Source organism: Triticum aestivum, chromosome 7B (assembly GCF_018294505.1).
Source record: "Triticum aestivum cultivar Chinese Spring chromosome 7B, IWGSC CS RefSeq v2.1, whole genome shotgun sequence".
Lineage (NCBI taxonomy): Eukaryota > Viridiplantae > Streptophyta > Magnoliopsida > Poales > Poaceae > Triticum > Triticum aestivum.
This window is the reverse complement of record NC_057813.1, coordinates 304,042,268-304,062,562: the sequence shown is the minus strand read 5'-3', so window position 1 is coordinate 304,062,562 and position 20,295 is coordinate 304,042,268. Positions and strand designations below refer to the sequence as shown.

At 50.6% G+C, this 20,295-nt stretch overlaps 1 long non-coding RNA gene across 2 annotated transcripts; it reads right to left on the bottom strand.

The window, feature by feature from the left end:
- Positions 1 to 398: 398 nt before the first annotated feature.
- LOC123156853 (uncharacterized) lies at positions 399 to 6,732 on the bottom strand. Of its 2 annotated transcripts, XR_006478470.1 has the most exons (8): positions 6,124 to 6,728; positions 4,525 to 5,929; positions 4,205 to 4,436; positions 3,172 to 3,424; positions 3,020 to 3,062; positions 2,374 to 2,486; positions 1,207 to 2,272; positions 400 to 1,086 (listed from the first exon to the last, which is right to left on the bottom strand). It is a non-coding gene; the product is annotated as an uncharacterized lncRNA (long non-coding RNA). The 2 variants fall into 2 exon arrangements; XR_006478469.1 differs by having other exon boundaries at positions 399 to 1,086; positions 2,374 to 3,062; positions 6,124 to 6,732.
- Between the last annotated feature and the right edge of the window lie 13,563 nt (positions 6,733 to 20,295).

Genomic DNA, 20,295 nt, shown 5'->3' with positions numbered 1-20,295 from the left:
CACCATTGATAGCCAATGCGGAGTTGGAGAAATATTTTTGGTTGGTTTGTACAAAACGAGGATTTATTATGTCTGTTCATAAGTATTTCTACTGAAAATGCAATCTCTAAGAACTCCATATGCTGCTCATACCATGTCATAACTAGATTTGAAATTCTAAAGAATCCCAGATTCATGCAAATAGGTATTCTTTGTCACGACATACACAAGTGGGACAGTTAAATAGTTAATTATGTTGCTTTTTTCATTAGATGATTCCTTTTAGAATGTTAATTTACTACTGAATTTTCAATGGACCCACACTACACAACACTCATATGGAGTCTGTAGTCTGAACAAACATGTGAAGTTCCATTGTTCTTCGTAATAATTTAGCTGCCAATCTTTTGTTAAAAAGGGACTGTTTCTTCCCTTTGTACTTGGCTGAAGTATTGTTTTATTAGGAAAATTCTGCATATTTAGTATATTTGGAGTCATTTGTTTGCAGACTGGTGCCATTCTTGCGAGAACACAATTGACATGTCATGCGGAGTAGGAGAGTTTTCACCGAAAGTACTATTCTGAGCTCAAGCTCAGATGAGCTCTATATCTTAGCCGTCAGCTCGCGCTTAGATTTGCACCAGCTTTGGTATATCTCCTCGTATATGAAGTAGTATATGCTGTTTTTTCAGAGCTCGTGGTCCCCTCAACTACCGCTTTTAATGCGAACGCTGTCACCGCCCACGAGGCGGATCAGAAGCGACCGCATTACATGTCCAACGGCTCAGACGTGAGTCATCTAACGGGCTCCATCCAACTGAGGCATTTATTGTGGCCAACCCATCGTCCCTTCCTCCGAAGATTTGTTCCCCTCTGTCTCCATTTCTTTCTCGTAGTCACAGCGTGGTGCTTCAGACTGCTCGCCCTCTTCACCAACAAGGGCATTCAGCTCTTCAGTCCCCGTGGCTCCAAATGGATCATAGTCGCCAGTCCTTTCTTCACCACCATGTTCCGCCTCCATGCAAGCTTGCAAGCGCGGCTGCTCTTCATATGATTCATCTTCTGATCTTCATCAGAGACCAACCCAGCAACGTTCGAGAAGGTGCTCTGTTGCGGACGCACAAATGCTTCAGATAATCAGGGGTCGGTCGGATACTTAATTGAACTACTAATGCATCCAAAAAGATTCGCACGTAAACTTTCGGATGCGGACGCACAATAGTTTACCTGCTGTGAAGCATTGACGGCCGGAACTTAGATTACGATCCAGAAAACAGATAGCGAACGAGAACACATCTGCATCTCTTTCGATATTCAGGAGTGTACAAGTTTTCAGATAGCGAATCAGACAATTCAGCCACTCCCGCTGCACCAAAAGGCCAAGGTTTTACCTTCAAAAGCATGCACACAAATTCATCAAAACCTGGGGATAAGCCAACATTTTGAAACAAAATCAGTGACACAACCTGACATACTACGTATTATATTACTCATGCACTGTCTGCAAAGTAACCACGGTCTGATCACACCGAAGGTAAAACATGATGCCTACATTCATATGCCTCAATGGCAAATAAGATAACTGAAAAGACATCATGAGCCACATCAGCTTCTACATTCCATTTGCCAGCCTTAATTCCATTGCTTTATTACAATTATTTTGTCGATGTGCCCCTCACGCCACAGTTCTTGCATTTCGCAGGCTACCAAGGTTGCTTGGGGACATCACCAGGGCCGGGGCATGTAGTTCGCTTATGCCCTTGCTTTCTGCAAATCGTGCAAAACCTAGTCCTCTTGCTTAGACTTCATATGGAGCCTTCTCCATACTTGTCGTTGGCCGCCCAATATCTTTCTGTTTTGCTGGAGCCAGTAGTCCTTCCAACATGTTGCTTGTCCTGGACACAGAATCATTGTCCGCTAAATCAGCAGTACCTCCATCGACGATAATGTTTTGTTCCACTGCAACCATCTCCATGGGGCTCTGATTTACGGCACCACTGTCCGCCAGTCTGGCCAAGACCATCCCTAACTTCTACATAGGGTAACATCACTATCAAGTTGGACTTGAACAACTACAGCAACCGATTGTAGGCTTCAACGCTAGTGTCGCCGGCCTGACTAGATCCATGGCGTGCAAGTACATCGTGAAGTGTCTGTACGAAAAAGGGTTGTTCTGCATGCTGTCCTTTTGGTATTGTATCAAATGAGGTGGCAGAACGTCGCGATCATCCCTCGTCCATCTCTTCACTATATGCTTAGCTGGTATTTCTTTAGCCCTAATGAAATCGAGCACCTGCACGAAACAATTTTTCTTGATTTCAGGCCCATGCTTCATATGTGATAGCTTCGAAATTAGATATACGTCATTCACCAAATGCATACACTCTAACATACCTGCCCTCAGTGTCAGCCTGAACCCGGTATGTAAAATGCGGATCCTTGGCTCCAATGTCTGCAAAAACTTCCATTGTCTTCCTCACATCATCATCCGCCTGGTCCCTGTTGATCTGCCCACACAGATTTCACAAAGACCTCTTGGTGAAGGGAACATTCTCCATTGAGTAAAGTGCATTCTAGGTCCTCAAACTATTTCGAAGGTGTCATGTAGGTCCTCAAACTATGAAAAGTGTCATCTAGGTCCTCAAAAATCCTTGAACTGTAATAAGTGTGTATATATGTGACACCTTCGAAATAGTTCAAGGACCTATATGACACCTTTGAAATAGTTCGAGGACCAGGATAACACACATATTGCACTTTGAGGACATGGATGACGATTTTCATAGTTCGAGGACCTACGTGACACCTCTAAAATAGTTCGAGGACCTATGATGCACTTCACTCTTCTCCATTGAACCAAAAAAGCCACCTATGACTATGATACTATAAACCTTGCCCAGATTCACATTGTTCTGCCTAAGTTGCTTTACGAGATCTCTGCGGTACACGTCAAATATGCTTATGTGATGGCCAATGGATTTTATCACCAAAATTAGGCGAGAGTGAGTAGTTATGATTCTCTCTATGCTCTGCAATATACCTTCCATTGTCTTCTGCCTGTAGAAGTCTACCGCAGCTTTACCCTGCATCAGGTTATGTACAAACTTTCGATCAGCTTCTAAGATGAAACTTGTACTCCACTGTATGTGATTTACTGACAAAAAATATCTCACAGCAACAAAATGTACTCACCGAGCAGCCACAAACTATTTCCTGCATGCATTTTACCCACTCCACATTTAGCCGTCTCTTCCCATAGCGAATGCCAAAACCTTTTTCCCATGAATACAGATTGTAGAAGTCACAAGCCTTGCCCAAGGAGTCAAATGTAGTGCCAAGAACATTTGAAGCTGGCTTCTCTGCAAAACATCTTACAGCCTTCTCGAACGCACTGATTCGATTCGGACACGGTGTCATGCTTGGTGCAGCAGCACCAATCCTTAGCCTGCAAACACCAGGCAGTAAGCATGAATTATCTGAATGCATGGTACAAACTCATCTGAACACACAGAGTTATAGCTGCCTGATTTCTTTACTGCAGTCCATTTTTCTTTACTGTAGTCTTTGCATCGCTGATATCAAGGGGTTTCAGTTTAATTCAGTTTGCTAACTACTCTGAACCCAAAAACCTATAGATCCCTGATTTCTTTAGTTTTGTCATTTTTATGTACTAGTTTTTTTTTCATCAGTCATCACTCAATTGCTTTTCATTATTTTACTCTCAAGTATCTGAATACAGTGAACTTACTCCTCCCAACCCAGACAAATAGAGCTGCCTGTTTCTTTTTTTTACTGCAGTCATTTTTTCTGTTCTAAAATCTTTGCATCTCGCACATGAAGGAACTTCAACTAAATACAGTGTACAAACTACTCTTAAACAATATTGTTATAGTTGCCTTATTTACTCACTGCTGTCAATTATGCTTTACTAAGAACTTTGCATCTCCGATGACATAACATTTTTTTACTGAATGTTAATTATGTGAATCAAGTTTAGTTACTTATCTGAACCCACGACACTATAGCAGCCTGATTTCGTTACTGCTAGCATTTTTCCTTAACTAAAATCTCTGTATGTCTCATATCATGGGTGGTTCAAGTAAATGCAGTCTACTAAATACTATGAATCCAGAAAGCTATAGCTGCCTCATTTCTCTACTGACGTCAATCTTTATCTACTGTCATCTTTGCATCTCTGATAAGATAAGAAAGCTGTACCACTGACCTCTTATTCCATCCGGGCACCAGGGGATTCCTCTTCCCCATCGAGAGCTCGGACTTTCGAGGGGAGCTTTCCCTTCTGCCCGCTGCAGCCTCTGCCGCCGCCAAGATTTGTGCTTCGCCGCTCTCGGCCGCCATCTGCTGCTCCGACAGCGATTGCTCTGCCGCCACACCGCCATTCACAACTACATGGGGGAGGCACCAGACTCTCTCCTACCCACTCAAGGAGAGCAGATCTAAATAATGGGGAAAAGCAAATCGTAGTCAAGAAACTAACTCAGATGCGCTAGACAAGCTCGTGCGGCGAAGAAAGGATCCGCTTACCTGCCTATCGGCTGCACAAAAAACTTCATGTTGGATCGCCGCCGCCGCTCCGAATCTCTATCTCCCACTCGTCGCCTTCAAACCGCCACTCGCCTTGCAAAAGAACACGCTGGACCCTGCATTCAATTTGACTCAGGGCCGGCCGGACGGTAAAGCGAACTTCACGATGCACGGATCAGACGGCGGCTCTGATTCTGATCCATGGAACACCTCCCCAGCGGCAAACTTCCCTCATCCGGAGCGTTAAACATGGCCCAATGTACACCGCTGCCGTGTACGTATTTCGGAACAGTACTCGATTTCTGGACGACCAACAGCGGTAGTATAAAATAATCGCACAGATCTATAGGCGCCAGCCAACGCTGTGGATAACGAGAGCATTTGAGCTCGTGTGCAGTTACTCCGCGTCCAGTTTTCATTGGTTATTATACATGCGTGAGACCTCAGAAGTTACAGGGGAATCAGTGACGCCACATTCAAGATCAGAATTAGTTTTTTTAGGGAATGATCAGATAGTTAGTGAGAATGAGGTAGTGTCTTGGGAGCTTGGCTGTATGGATCCGATTGTAAAACTATCTACGACTACCAATAGATACGACATTGCTCATGTCAACTTTTCAAAAATAATATGCTTGTTTGCGATGGAATATGAGTGTACTTTCTTTAAGATGTAATACAAAAATACTTGTTTTTGTGATGTAATATCGATATACTTGATTTTTGTGTGTGTGTGTGCGCGCGCTCGCACGCGCATATTTAAGGATTTCGTGAATGGAATATTACATTTTTGTGCGACGAAAGAAAACATTCTTATATAATCAATTTGCTTCACATGAATATAACTTTATCTGATGCTTGAGATGATTAATAAGGATCTAAAGCGTATTAGAATTTTGGATGACCAAGCACTTATTACAACATAAAATGTTTGTCTGTGCATTGAATTTGCAACTATAGAGGTTCGGATATCTTATCAAAATATTTTCTTTGGAACTATTTGGTTAAATGTTGCGTCTGAAAATTTAGGTAAGATGTTTTTCTTGTTGGTTCATAAGTCTAGCTAGATGGATGAGATTTTTTTATATTGTATTGTCGTGCGTTGCACGTACAAGCTTAATAGTGGTAGTAGAATAACTGAAGGCACCAATTTGTATTTATTAATATTAGAAGAAGCAAAGGATTTCTCAATTGACTCAATAAATAACAATACACCCACACCCAAGAGTCTCTCTTCCCCCTGCTTGTCTCCTTCCTGATACTCACTGTCTCCTACTCCTGCTGGCTAGACAACAAATCCAAGCATCAAAGATGGAACCTAAAGATGCCACCATGAGAACCAAATTGAACAAGAATATCTCGTCCCCTTGCTGGTCTCCTTCCTCCTCATCTGTGGCTCCTCCTACTCCTGCTGGCCAAAGTAACAATTCAAAGCATCAACGTTAAAAACTCAAAAAAAAAGACAAAGAGAACAAGATCGATCCACCATACTTTTTTTAGCAAGCCTCATACTGAGGCAGGGTGGGAGAGATTGTACCAGGAGTAGTAGGGAGGGGGAGATGTGAGCTGGGGGAGGAGAAAAGGGAGAGAAGGAGGGCTCACCTTTTTCAAAAGCTGCGATGACACCACATGAAGGACGAGCAGGCGGTGGCCGGGGGTGCGTATTGTGCAGGGTCGTGCTATTCTTTCCATCTTCTCCGGCCGCTCTGACCGGCGAGCCTTCCTCAATCACCGACGCCGACCGCATCCACCACTGCACAACCCCTGCTTCTACCTGCAGCCGCCGGGCTCTCCACGTGCTTCTGCCTCCACCAAGACCCGGTCGTTGCCTTGGCCTAAGCCACGACGGTGGCGCGAAGGGGAAGCGGCCTCGGGCTCGAGGACGGGAGCACGCGGTGGATCTGTGTGGCGGCGGATGGCGAGCGAGGGAAAAGGGAGGATGAGGGAGGGAGAAAGGCAGTTGCGGATTGGAGGCTAGGCTAGGTTTCATCTGGTCGTGAGGTGGTGTGACCTAGTAGTCGACCCCTTTTCTCACGCACGCAACGCACACTGCACCACTGGTCCCACGCAAATGGCTGGCCCATGTGTCATCCTCCAAACCGCAAAGCCACGACGTAATGAAAAACGGACGGCTGGATGTTTTACAGCCAGTTGAAAAGGACATATATCTTTACAGCGAGGCAGAACGGGCCAACGAGATCGGGGGGCGCGTGCGATGGCCCCAGAATAGCGGGTTGGCTAAGAAGGTTTATATGTTCAATCACAGAGGGAAAAGGAGGCATTTATGGAGCCATTGTAAAGGAGTTTATTAACCGGGCTAGTAACTTAGGTCGTTTCTTAGTTACTTTTCAAGGTAGAGCTTTGAATTGTGAAGCTCATTTACTTGCCAAATACTCTGCTATGCTTGATCAGGGTCGCCACATGTAGCTTATCTCTCCTTATGACCCATCTTGTATCCCTTTAAACATTCACATTGATCAATAAAGAGTTTGCAATTCTCAAAAAAAGTCCTGCATTGCCCCTTTCCATATAATCTACCCAATTTATCTTTAAGTTTCTTTGGTATCAGGAAGCCGTATGAGGGATTAGAAATATGAAAGGAAAAAGAGGCTAGGAAAGGAAATAGTGCCCTAGCACCCTAGCACCCTAGCGCCTCTCCCTAGTGCCTCTCCCTTCCTCTGCGCTGGCGGCGACTCCGGCCCCGGCGGCCACCCCCTAGCACCGTCCACCACTCCGGTGCCGGCGCTCACCCTCCCTCTCCATGGCGTCTAGGGTTTCCCTCTCGGGCTCGTCTTCCTCGTCGGGGTCGTCGTCTCCGCCTCGCCCGGCCCTGCGCTCCGCCCTCGTCGTCCCTGAGGTGCTCGGCACTACGTTCGGCCCCATCCTCCAGGGGAGGCCGCCGGGGGCCCACGTCCGCTGGTGCCGGGGCAAGTTGGCCCGGCGTGGACCACCAAGACCAGCAGTCGCCCCCGCAACCCCATCTCGCCTCATCGCCCTCCTGCAACGCGTCGGCGGCTCTTTCCAACCCTGCCAACCTTGCAGCCATCGCGGACCCGCATTCCTGTCGCCCTCCATGGTTGTTGCTACAACTGCGGGGACGACAGGCACATCTCGCAGGAGTGCCCGGACGAGACCCTTTGTGTCTGCTGCAACGACACTAGCCACATCGCCCGAGATTGCCCACTGTCGCGGAGCTCGTCGCCAGTGGATGGGCCTGGGCGCAGGCTTCCAGCGCCCCCTACCCGCGTGGTCCCGCCTCCGCAGTCGTCTCTCGTTCCCTCTCCCGTGGCCGTGAACCTTCCCCCTCCCCCTCTCGGCCCGCCGCCGTCGGGCGCCCTCAGAGTCCTGCGGCCGTAGGCTCCTACGCCGTCGTCTGCCAACCCGCCGGCTGCGCCTTCCGTGCTTCCCCCTCCCCCGGCCGGCCCGCCGCCGCCTGGGGCTCACAGGGTTGGGCGGCCCTGGTCCGAGGTGGTCCACTCTGGTTCTGCGAAGTCCATTGTTGGCCCCAGCTTCTCGGTTCCCTTCGAGCCGGTGGGCGCGGGGACTGTCATGGCGGAGGGGCGCCAGCAGGCCGTTGATGTTGATGAGGTGGAGTGCTGCTTCATGGAGGAGGCGGAGGATCTCTGGCACCTGGAGGCTGAGCTGGCGTTGGCGGTCGTGGTCACCATCACCGGCACGAGGCCCACTCTCAGTCTGGATGTCGTCGCGGCGGCGCTGCACGCCGAGTTTTGGGCTGGCCCGGCGGACATGTCGATCCGGGCCTTCTATCCAGAGGATTTCTTGGTTCTCTGTCGGGAGGTGGACCTGTGGGACAGGATGGTGCGCCAGAGTGGCTTGTCTCCGTCGAGCACGGCGGGCTTCTCCTTGTCTCTCCGGCCCTGGCTGCAGGAGGCGCAGGCCACGACAGTGACGCTGCCGTTCCTTGTGTCGTTGGCACTCGTGGGCGTGCCTGCGCACGCGTGGACTAGGCGGATGGCCAACTCCGTGCTACGCGGCCTTGGCTTGGTCATAGGAGTGGGGGACAGCACGGCTCGCCGGCATGACATGTCCAGCTTCCAGGTGTGGCTGCGCACGGACCAGCCAGACCGCATTCCAGGTCGACAGCGGTTGTACATCAAGGAGCCGCGTAGTGGGCAGCGCTCCATCTGGCCGCGGTCCGCACGGTAGTCGACGCTCTGGTACAACGTACGCATCGTCAAGCTTGCCGAGCCGGTGGTTGATGAGGAGGATGACCTAGAGCTTCCGCCTCCGGCGAGCCCATCGAGTCCGCCCCCTGATGCGGACATGGATGATCTGGGGTGCGGGCCTCAGGCTCATGGCGGCGCTTCTGGAGGCCTGAGGATTGCCGCAGTTGCGGGTGGATCGTTGCCGCCGGTGGGTGATGCTCTGGCGGACTCGCCGCTGGTCGAAGGCGTGGAGTTTTTTCAAAAATAAAGGGGATCAGCAGATCGTCAGCAAGAGTGGAGATGCGTCACGCCATGCGGGAGGCCCGGTCATTCCAACAACAGGAGACCAGCTTTTGACCCTGACCATGGTGGCCCCAGCGGTGCTGGGTGATACGTCTCCAACGTATCTATAATTTTTGATTGTTTCATGCTATTATATTACCCCTTTTGGATGTTTATGGGCTTTATTTTACACATTTATATCATTTTTGGGACTAACCTACTAACCGGAGGCCCAGCCCGTATTGCTGTTTTTTTGCCTATTTCAGTATTTCGAAGAAAAGGAATATCAAACGGAGTCCAAACGGAATGAAACCTTCGGGAGCGTGATTTTTGGAACGAACGTGATCCAGAGGACTTGGAGTGCAAGTCAAGAAGCAGCCGAGGCGGACACGAGAGGGTAGGGTGCCCCCCCTACAGGGCGCGCCCCCTGTCTCGTGGGCCCCTCGGGCGGCCACCGACGTACTTCTTCCTCCTATATAAGCCTATGTACCCCGAAAACATCCAGGGAGCCAACGAAACACAATTTCCACCACCGTAACCTTCTGTATCCGCGAGATCCCATCTTGGAGCCTTCGCCGGCGCTCCGTCGGAGGGGGAATCGATCACGGAGGGCTTCTACATCAACACCATAGCCCCTCCGATGAGTTGTGAGTAGTTTACCACAGACCTTCGGGTCCATAGTTATTAGCTAGATGGCTTCTTCTCTCTTTTTGGATCTCAATACAATGTTCTCCCCCTCTCTTGTGGAGATCTATTCGATGTAAACTTTTTTTGCGGTGTGTTTGTCGAGATCCGATGAATTGTGGGTTTATGATCAAGTTTATCTATGAGAAATATTTGAATCTCCTCTGAATTCTTTTATGTATGATTGAGTTATCTTTGCAAGTCTCTTCGAATTATCAGTTTGGTTGGGCCTACTAGATTGATCTTTCTTGCCATGGGAGAAGTGCTTAGCTTTGGGTTCAATCTTGCGGTGTCCTTACCTAGTGACAAAAAGGGTTGCAAGGCACGTATTGTATTGTTGCCATCGAGGATAAAAATATGGGGTTTATATCATATTGCATGAGTTTATCCCTCTACATCATGTCATCTTGCTTAAGGCGTTACTCTGTTCTTATGAACTTAATACTCTAGATGCAGGTAGGAGTCAGTCGTTGTGTGGAGTAATAGTAGTAGATGCAGGCAGGAGTCGGTCTACTTGTCACAGACGTCATGCCTATATACATGATCATGCCTAGATAATCTCATAATTACTCGATTTTCTATCAATTACTCGACAGTAATTTGTTCACCCACCGTAATACTTATGCTATCTTGAGAGAAGCCTCTAGTGAAACCTATGGCCCCCCGGTCTATCTTTTATTATATTTGCTTCCAATCTATTTTTATTTGCATCTTTATTTTTTGCATCTATCTTATAAAATACCAAAAATATATTTATCTTATCATACAATCTCTATTAGATCCCACTTTTGCAAGTGGCCGTAAAGGGATTGACAACCCCTTTATTGCGTTGGTTACGAGTTCTTTGTTTGTTTGTGTAGGTGCGTGGGACTTTTGAGGAGCCTCCTACTGGATTGATACCTTGGTTCTCAAAAACTGAGGGAAATACTTACGCTACTATTACTGCATCACCCTTTCCTCTTGAAGGAAAACCAACGCAAGCTCAAGACGTAGCACTAGGATCGGTGGCCAGCCTGGTGGAGGGTTCTGGAGCCAACCAGGTGGCCTCCTCTTGCGCCTCGGTCCAGGATGCGGTTGCGACAGGCTTGGAGTCTTGTGTGCATGTGGGGTCACCGGGGTCCGTCACCCTGGCACGCTGGCACGCACGGGAGGACGAGCAATCCTCGTGGCTAGCAGGCGCGCCCACCAACGCCGTGGCCCCGACAAATGGGCGAGTTCTCGTTGGCTCGGTGGGATTCCAAGTGGAGCCAGTCTATGAGCGCCTCCTGGTTGTACGCGCATGCGACAAGGAATCCTATCTCGCCGCCCCTGGGGATCGGGAATCCAATGATAGCCTCACAGTGGAGGACGGGGCGTCTCCCATGCAGCCGGTCCAGGATGGCCACGTGGATAGTTCAGATTGGCAGGAAGGGGATCGCATGCAAATTTCCGCGCTCGGCGATTCGGCCATGCAGGGCGTGTTGGACCAACACCAACACTCATTTTCGGACGTGCTAACTCAGATGGATGGCCCAGGGCGTGAAACCTCCATGGTTTCTCTTTCTCGGCAAGAGGTGGGCACGCCCACGCGCATCAGGGGTACACAAGCCACCGAGGACGACTTGGGGCACCCGAATGATCGTAAGCTGCAGGATTTTTGCGTGCAAGTGGCAAGGGCGATTACCCCGCTAATCTCCAGGCCACCAGAACCCGCGGCGGCCACAACGCGGGGTCGTCCACGTAGGCGGCAGCAACTCACCAACACAACACCATGCCGAAGTGCTCGTATCGCCAAAGGTGTAGGGCGTGCTCCGTGGCCAACAGACAGCAACAAGTCATCATTCACAAGCTCTGCCTTGCCCACGAGGGGGGAAACCATCAGAGACGCCGCACTCCAAGCATACGTCAAACTCTTCTCCAACCCACTCTCGGATACACACATTGCGGCCATCCTCGCTCTCTTTGGTTGGGAGCCTTCCGTGCTTCCGATGCAGGAGATGCCAACCGTGGTGGCGACGACCACATAGGCACCGCTAGCGGGGAGGTGGTTTTGTGTAGGCCTATTCTATAGCTGCACAACCCCTCAAGGTCTTAGTATGAAACGTGCGCGGTCTTAATTCCTCGGCACAGCGGAATGCTATTCGTCAGGTGGTCTTGGAGGCCAATCCGACCATTGTATGCCTCCAGGAAACGAAGCTGGAACTTGTAACAGTTGACATTATCCAGCATTGCCTTGGAAATAGACTTGAAAACTTCAACTACCTTCCGGCTAATGGCACACGTGGAGGCATTGTAATTGCATGGGACGCGCTCATGGTCTCGCTTTTTAACCCACATTCAATGCAGAACACATTGACGGCCCTTGTAAAGCCGGGTGACACATCTGAGTGGTGTCTTACTTGCGTGTATGGCCCCCAGCTCGACCACGAGAAGGAGGAGTTCCTCGAGGAACTAGTGGAGATTCGAGACCTGCATGTTGGACCCTGGGCCATTGTGGGGGATTTTAACCTCCCGGCAAACGCAAGTGACAGGAGCAACGATATGATCAATAGGAGGATGTTGGGCCGCTTTAGGACCACTTTGAACCGGTTGGAACTCAAGGAGCTTTACCTAAGTGGAAGGAGATATGCCTGGTCTAATGAGCGAGAAGATGCCACGAAAGAGAAGATTGATCATGTGTTCAACACTAACGAGTGGGATGACCTGCACCCAGCATGCTTTCTCAAAGCGCTTGGTACCTCGGTCTCGGACCACTGCCCTATGCTTATTGATCTCCATGCTGACCTTTATGTGGGATGTAGATTCAAGTTTGAGGCCTTTTGGCCGTGTGCAGATGGGTTCATGGATACGGTGGCCACGGCTTGGCACTCGGTGCCCTCTATTGGCAACCCGTTTGTTGTTTTTGACAACAAGCTCAGAGTCACGGCAAGGAAGCTGCAGGGATGGAGTGATCAATGGATCGGGAACGTAAAGCTGCAGATCGCTATGGCAATGGAGCTCATTTACAAGCTGGACAATGCATCTGATCACAAGGCGCTATCGGTGGCAGAGTTCCAGCTGAGGGAAACCCTCAAGAGAAAACTCCTTGGTCTCTGCTCGTTGGAGAGGGGCATTGCCCGGCAGTGATCCAGGATTTTGCACTTGAGAGAGGGAGACGCCAGCACGGAATTTTTCTATAGGCATGCGAGGCAAAGGCAGCGAAAGAACATGATCACATCCCTGAAGAAGGATGGGCAGCTGATCATGGGCCACGAGCAAATGGCCGACAAGGTGGATACCTACTACGAGAGCTTGTTGGGTTCGGTAGAAGCTCGAGGCGCGACCCTGCGGCTTGATGATATGGGACTCCCGAGGAGAGATCTATCACACCTGGAGCTGCCGTTCACCAGGGAGGAGGTGGAGAAGGTGGTCAAGTCATTGCCGCCGGACAAAGCGTTGTGCCCGGACGGCTTCACCAACAGGTTCTTCGCAAACTGCTAGAGCATCATCAAGCTTGACTTGATGAGGGCATTAGATGCGTTTTACCATGGATATACTCGAGGCATGCCTGCCATCAACAAAGCCCTAGTTTCTCTGCTGCCAAAGATAGATGGACCGGAGGAGCTACGGGGTTTCAGGCCGGACAACATGGTTCATGGAGCCATCAAGATTTTTGACAAAATACTAGCAACCAGACTCGTCGACGATCTTTGGCAAGCACCAAAGTGCCTTTGTCAAGGGGGGGGGGGTATTTGCATGACAATTACATGCTAGTGCAAGGAACTGCCCGACGACTCCATGCTCCGTGGGCCCCCCATGGTGCTCCTAAAGCTTGACATCTCGAAGGCCTTCGATTCCGTCAAATGGCCCTTCTTGTTGGAGGTTTTGCATGCTATGGGCTTTGGCCGAAGATGGATAGGATGGATCTGTGGACTCCTCGCTACTTCATCCACGCGGATCATGGTGAATGGGGTGTCGGGTAGGCCTATATACAACAAGTGTGGTCTAAGGCAAGGCAACCTGATATCGCCCATGCTTTTCCTCCTAGTCATGGAGCCACTACATCGCCTCTTTCAGCGAGCATCGGAGCTGCACTTGCTCGCACCTTTGGCACCAACAGGCCTGTGGACTAGAGTCTCCATCTTTGCAGACCACCTCATGATCTTTCTTAAACCCCACCAGATGGACTTGCGGGCGTGCTCACTGATCCTAGACATATTTGCTGTCGCTTCGGGCGTTCGCGTCAACCTGACGAAGAGCGCGACACTCCCGATCAGATGCACACAGGACCAGATGGCCATGGTCACTAACATCCTTCGTTGCTCCCTTGGACGGTTCCCGATCAAATATCTAGGCCTCCCATTGACCATCCGCCAGCAATCAGCGGCGCAGCTTCAAGGATTAGTTGATCACATCGCGGCAAGCCTACCCGCATGGCGAGCATCAGCGCTTCCGAAGAGCAGCCAGCTTCTCCTCCTCAACTCAGTTCTGCCAGCAATGCCAATCCATGCGATGCTGGCTTTCGAGCTTCCCACCAAGACGATCAAAGCTATCAACAAGATCTTACACGGCTTCCTATGGTGTGGTAAAGCGGAGGCGAAAGGAGGCAATTGTGCGGTGGCATGGCCCGTGGTCTGCGCCCCTAGGTGGGCTGGGGGCCTTGGAGTGCCAGATATCAGGTGGATGAACACGGCCATGCAGGCCAGGTGGCCATGGCTGGCTAGGACCGATGACTCGAGGCCGTGGAGCGAGTTCACGCTACCAATTCCGAAAGCGGCCAGGCAGCTATGCAATGCCGGACGTGCTAACTCAGATGGATGGCCCAGGGCGTGAAACCTCCATGGTTTCTCTTTCTCGGCAAGAGGTGGGCACGCCCACGCGCATCAGGGGTACACAAGCCACCGAGGATGACTTGGGGCACCCGGATGATCGTAAGCTGCAGGATTTTTGCGTGCAAGTGGCAAGGGCGATTACCCTGCTAATCTCCAGGCCACCAGAACCCGCGGCGGCCACAACGCATGGTCGTCCACGTAGGCGGCAGCAACTCACCAACACAACACCATGCCGAAGTGCTCGTATCGCCAAAGGTGTAGGGCGTGCTCCGTGGCCAACAGACAGCAACAAGTCATCATTCGCAAGCTCTGCCTTGCCCACGAGGGGGAAACCATCGGAGACGCCGCACTCCAAGCATACGTCGAACTCTTCTCCAACCCACTCTCGGATACACACATTGCGGCCATCCTCGCTCTCTTTGGTTGGGAGCCTTCCGTGCTTCCGATGTAGGAGATGCCAACCGTGGTGGCGACGACCACGTAGGCACCGCTAGCGGGGAGGTGGTTTTGTGTAGGCCTATTCTATAGCTGCACAACCCCTCAAGGTCTTAGTATGAAACGTGCGCGGTCTTAATTCCTCGGCACAGCGGAATGCTATTCGTCAGGTGGTCTTGGAGGCCAATCCGACCATTGTATGCCTCCAGGAAATGAAGCTGGAACTTGTAACAGTTGACATTATCCAGCATTGCCTTGGAAATAGACTTGAAAACTTCAACTACCTTCCGGCTAATGGCACACGTGGAGGCATTGTAATTGCATGGGACGCGCTCATGGTCTCGCTTTTTAACCCACATTCAACGCAGAACACATTGACGGCCCTTGTAAAGCCGGGTCACACATCTGAGTGGTGTCTTACTTGCGTGTATGGCCCCCAACTGGACCACGAGAAGGAGGAGTTCCTCGAGGAACTAGTGGAGATTCGAGACCTGCATGTTGGACCTTGGGCCATTGTGGGTGATTTTAACCTCCCGGCAAACGCAAGTGACAGGAGCAACGATATGATCAATAGGAGGATGTTGGGCCGCTTTAGGACCACTTTGAACCGGTTGGGACTCAAGGAGCTTTACCTAAGTGGAAGGAGATATGCCTGGTCTAATGAGCGAGAAGATGCCACGAAAGAGAAGATTGATCATGTGTTCAACACTAACGAGTGGGATGACCTGCACCCAGCATGCTTTCTCAAAGCGCTTGGTACCTCGGTCTCGGACCACTGCCCTATGCTTATTGATCTCCATGCTGACCTTTATGTGGGATGTAGATTCAAGTTTGAGGCCTTTTGGCTGCGTGCGGATGGGTTCATGGATACGGTGGCCACGGCTTGGCACTCGGTGCCCTCTATTGGCAACCCGTTTGTTGTTTTTGACAACAAGCTCAGAGTCACGGCAAGGAAGCTGCAGGGATGGAGTGATCAATGGATCGGGAACGTAAAGCTGCAGATCGCTATGGCAATGGAGCTCATTTACAAGCTGGACAGTGCATCTGATCACAAGGCGCTATCGGTGGCGGAGTTCCAGCTGAGGGAAACCCTCAAGAGAAAACTCCTTGGTCTCTGCTCGTTGGAGAGGGGCATTGCCCGGCAGTGATCCAGGATTTTGCACTTGAGAGAGGGAGACGCCAGCATGGAATTTTTCTATAGGCATGCGAGGCAAAGGCAGCGAAAGAACATGATCACATCCCTGAAGAAGGATGGGCAGCTGATCATGGGCCACGAGCAAATGGCCGACAAGGTGGATACCTACTACGAGAGCTTGTTGGGTTCGGTAGAAGCTCGAGGCGCGACCCTGCGGCTTGATGATATGGGACTCCCGAGGAGAGATCTATCACACCTGGAGTTGCCGTTCACCAGGGAGGAGGTGGAGAAGGTGGTCAAGTCATTGCCGCCGGACAAAGCGCTGTGCCCGGACGGCTTCACCAACAGGTTCTTCGCAAACTGCTAGAGCATCATCAAGCTTGACTTGATGAGGGCATTAGATGCGTTTTACCATGGATATACTCGAGGCATGCCTGCCATCAACAAAGCCCTAGTTTCTCTGCTGCCGAAGATAGATGGAGCGGAGGAGCTACGGGGTTTCAGGCCGGACAACATGGTTCATGGAGCCATCAAGATTTTTGACAAAATACTAGCAACCAGACTCGTCGACGATCTTTGGCAAGCACCAAAGTGCCTTTGTCAAGGGGGGGGGGTATTTGCATGACAATTACATGCTAGTGCAAGGAACTGCCCGACGACTCCATGCTCTGTGGGCCCCCCACGGTGCTCCTAAAGCTTGACATCTCGAAGGCCTTCGATTCCGTTAAATGGCCCTTCTTGTTGGAGGTTTTGCATGCTATGGGCTTGGGCCGAAGATGGATAGGATGGATCTGTGGACTCCTCGCTACTTCATCCACGCGGATCATGGTGAATGGGGTGTCGGGTAGGCCTACATACAACAAGTGTGGTCTAAGGCAAGGCAACCTGATATCGCCCATGCTTTTCCTCCTAGTCATGGAGCCACTACATCGCCTCTTTCAGCGAGCATCGGAGCTGCACTTGCTCGCACCTTTGGCACCGACAGGCCTGTGGACTAGAGTCTCCATCTTTGCAGACCACCTCATGATCTTTCTTAAACCCCACCAGATGGACTTGCGGGCGTGCTCACTAATCCTAGACATATTTGTTGTCGCTTCGGGCGTTCGCGTCAACCTGACGAAGAGCGCGACACTCCCGATCAGATGCACACAGGACCAGATGGCCATGGTCACTAACATCCTTCGTTGCTCCCTTGGACGGTTCCCGATCAAATATCTAGGCCTCCCGTTGACAATCCGCCAGCAATCAGCGGCGCAGCTTCAAGGATTAGTTGATCACATCGCGGCAAGCCTACCCGCATGGCGAGCATCAGCGCTTCCGAAGAGCAGCCAGCTTCTCCTCCTCAAGTCAGTTCTGCCAGCAATGCCAATCCATGCGATGCTGGCTTTCGAGCTTCCCGCCAAGACGATCAAAGCTATCAACAAGATCTTACACGGCTTCCTATGGTGTGGTAAAGCGGAGGCGAAAGGAGGCAATTGTGCGGTGGCATGGCCCGCGGTCTGCGCCCCTAGGTGGGCTGGGGGCCTTGGAGTGCCAGATATCAGGTGGATGAACACGGCCATGCAGGCCAGGTGGCCATGGCTGGCTAGGACCGATGACTCGAGGCCGTGGAGCGAGTTCACGCTACCAATTCCGAAAGCGGCCAGGCAGCTATGCAATGCGGCGATGCACACGACAATCGGCGGTGGCAGTAGTGCTTTGTTTTGGGAGGGCCGATGGCTCGATGGATTGGCTCGATGGCTACAACATTGAGGAGATTGCCCCCAACATTCATTCCCGAATCCCCAAGCGCATTGGCAATCTGCTACACGTCAACGAGGCGATAACAAGCGGATCATGGGCACATGAGGTTGGCCCCGACATGGACGGGCCGACGCTTGGGGAATTCGTGGAACTGTGGGCAAGGGTCGACGCGGTGCAACTCCAGGAGGGAGTGCTAGATGTGATCACCTGGGCATGGGAGCGCAATGGAAGATATTCTGCCTGCTCAGCGTATGCTGCCAAGTTCATGGGCAGCGAAGTGTCGCTTCTTCTTGTGGCTCGTTGTTCGCAACCGCTGTTGGACCTCTGACCGCTTGGCTAGGAGGGAGCTGCCGCATGAGGACGCTTGCCCGCTTTGCGACCAGGAGGGGGAAACGATTAACCATATCATATTGCACTGTGCTTTCTCCAGGGCTTTTTGGTTTCAGATATGCACGACATTGGGCAAGCCAGCATGGACTCCAGGACCAGACGACACGTTACCGGAGTGGTTGCTTAACAAGAACATAGATGGCACGCCAGATAAGGACGTGTGGGCCATCATCATACTTGCTCTTTGGGAGCTATGGAAGCACCGCAACAGGATCATGTTCGACGGAGATTCCCCTTCGCTCAATAGGCTAGTTGGTAGGTGCCCTACGGAGGGTAGAGCCTGAAAGACGGCGGGCCTCATTAGGATAGACATGGAGCACTTCTTTGGGCGGATCCACATGTGGGCCGGACGAGACGTAGGGCTAGAATGATGTACGGTGGCGTGGGTGTGTTGTAACACCCTCGGTGGAGGGTTCTTGTACCCTTTTCTCTCTATAATGCAAGATACGCATGCTATGCGTATTCGAAAAAAAAGGAAATAGTGACTGCTAAGTACCTGCACGACCATTAAATCAATAAGATTGATTGGCTTAGAGGATTTCAAACGAAATAAGGGAGCGAGAAATAAGCAAGGAAAGAGAGATTAATTATATAACTTCTATATATGTGGCGGGCTGCTATTAAACGTATTTGAGGGATAACTAAAATTCTATTCCCTTCGTCTCAAAATTCTTGTCTCGTATCTAGACAAATCTAAGACAAGAATTTTGGGACGGAAGGAGCATATCCTATATAAAACATATTCATGAGATACATGTACCCTGCATAATTTAAAGATGGATATTCCTGAGACAATGCATGCATCATATGCCCTGATCAATCCTCATCACAGCTCCCCGGCCACGAAGCTTATGGAGGAGCCCTTTCTGCGTGGCGATGTCCAAAAATCTTATGCAAAGGTCAATCGCAAGGACAAACAGGAGGGGGGAAAGGGGGCCCCCCTGCCTGAACCCGCTCCCATGCTTGATCGGAGGGCCGGCCAACCCGTTTAGCATGATTCTCGATGAAGATGAGGAAAGAAGTGCCGCAATCCATGCCCGAAATTTAGGCGGAACCCTAGCCGTTGCAGGAGCTCAAGAAAGTATCCTCACTTGACCGAATCAAAGGCCTTCTTTATGTCAAGCTTGAGAAGGAGGGCAGAGGTTCTCCTCTTGTGTAGGCGCCGGGCGAAATTCCGAACGTACATGAAATTGTCATGGATGCTTCTCCCCTTGATGAAGGCGCTTTGAGCGTTGGAGACAAGTTCATCCATGTGGGGAGCAAGCCTGAGAGAGAGAACTTTGGCAATGATTTTGGCGATGGCATGAATTAGGCTAATGGGTCTGTAGTAGTCAGGAATGCCTTCTGCAACATCCTTCTTCGGTAGGAGGATAACATTGGCGGAGTTGACCCACTGCAAATTGGAGGTGTGCAATGAGTCGAAACGCTGCGCAACCTTCATGACTGTATGCTTGATGATTCCCCAACATTTCTTGAAAAACATCCCCGTGAAGCCATCCGGTCCAGGCGCCTTATCACTAGGCATCTCTTTAATAGCAACCCAGACCTCGTCTTCGGTGATGCTATCATCAAGGTCTTGCAAATCATGAGGCTCGGTGCCAAGCTCCTCCCAGTTGAAATCTTTGTTGCTCGTACCTCTCCTCCCTGTAACCTCGGAGAAGTGGTCATGTACGATCTTCTCTTTTTCTTCATGCTCGGTCACCCAGCCGTTAGCATGCTTAATCCGGTGAATGTGATTTTTTCGTCTGCGGGCATTAATACGCCGATGAAAGAACTTGGTGTTGGCATCCCCGTCCCTCAAGTTGGTAATCCTAGCACATTGACTTTTTCTCACCCGCTCAAGCACAGCCAAGCTAATCACCCTGCGCTTGAGCCTAGAGCGTAGGTCACGCTCCTCCAAGGATAAAGATCTTTGCTCTTGTGTAGTATCTAACCGGGGATGATGAGAAGTGTTGCATGAAGTTGTATGCTGTCATTGGAGAATAGCTTCTTGCTCCATTCGGACAGACGGAACGATGTTTTTTTGAGTTTACTATGCAAAATGTTTTTTTGAGTTTACTATGCAAAATGAGAAACGGCTCTGTGTGGCTCACGCGCTCGTCCCACGCCTTTTGGACCACTTCGTTGAAAGCGGGCAAAGATACCAACA